Here is a 1,452-nt window from a genome sequence, read left to right on the forward strand (position 1 = left end):
AAATGTAGAGATAATATTTAGTCGTAAGGCTTCATATTTCCTGTTTATACTTAGCCTATTTTCTAGCTTACAGCAATTATAATAGATCATAGTTAGAATTATAACCAAAAATATTCTACTAGTATCTTAAAGCTGAAAGTTTAGCATAATCAAGAGCTTGTAAAGCTGTTAGTTACCCCAAATTAGAATTTGTTAGTATCTGACATGGACTGAAAAAATGACCCATCAAGATAAAAATATAGCTAGGTAGATGATCAAATAATATGCAACATCTCTTTATAACTTATCTAAAACTATTTTATTAGTATTTTTAAAGATAGTTGAGTCTTTTCCTGGGTAACTGAAAAACTTGAAAGAACATTATTATTTTAAAAGCCTCAAAACCAATTTTCATCTCATTTAGCAGATAAAATGTTTTCATTTGTGAGCTCCCAGTTGGCATAAACTATATAAGGTACTCAACATACATACATTTTTATTTCCTTTATTTTAATTAAAGTTATTAAGTTATAACTTCAGTGAACAATTTAAAAATCAAGTGAACAAGCTTTATGTTGAAAAGTATCGTTAAATGATTCTGGTGATCATAGTGTTCTGGGTAGAAAACTGCTTTGCTAGTTAGTGAACGTTAGATATGGCACATAGATATTTAAAAACTTGCTACTCTTTTCCTACATTTTTGCCCCAAACTCCAAGGGAGATAAAGAAAAAAGGTCAAGGGAAGAAAAGAACCTTTGGTACCTCAGGTAGCCTCAGGCTGACCAGTCACAGAATCTTCTAAGTGAGCCGTCTATGACGTTACAGCCTTCAAACAGTTCAACAAGGTGCACCAGGAGCTGGTGAACTTTTCATATAAAGGGAAAGATAGTACGTTTTATGTTTGTTGCAACTACTCAACTCTGCCACTGCTGCATGAAAGCAGCCACAGACAATGCATAATCAAATGAGTGTGGCTGTGTTTAAGTAATTATTTATAGACAATAAAATTTAAAGTTCATGTAATTTTCACATCATGAAATATTATTTTTAAAAACCATTTTAAAATGTAAACATTCTCAGTGCTTTGGGCCACACAGAACAAGCTGCCTTTGACTTGGCCCATGAGGCGTAGTTTGCGGACCCTTGGTCTACACTCTCAGACTTCATGACTGTCCTCACCAGTCTTACACTGGGCTTCTTTCTTTTCCTTTCTGCCACTGTTGCTGGGGATGAAGGGACATTAAAAGTGACTGATATAAAATAAAAAAGGTGAACGTTCTTCTAATATGTCTTTTTATCCTATCTGGAAGTTTTTTTCAGGCTTTTTTATTAAACATCCGAGAGGGCATTATAATCAGAGATTATAAGACTGGATAGATTATCATCTATTTTCTAATGATTTTCTTTTTAAGAAGATTATGTTTCAAGGCCTACTATTATTAATTAATTAAAAAACAAATTTGAGGGACTACA

The sequence above is a fragment of the Pteropus vampyrus genome, unplaced genomic scaffold (assembly GCF_000151845.1).
Source record: "Pteropus vampyrus isolate Shadow unplaced genomic scaffold, Pvam_2.0 Scaffold19, whole genome shotgun sequence".
Lineage (NCBI taxonomy): Eukaryota > Metazoa > Chordata > Mammalia > Chiroptera > Pteropodidae > Pteropus > Pteropus vampyrus.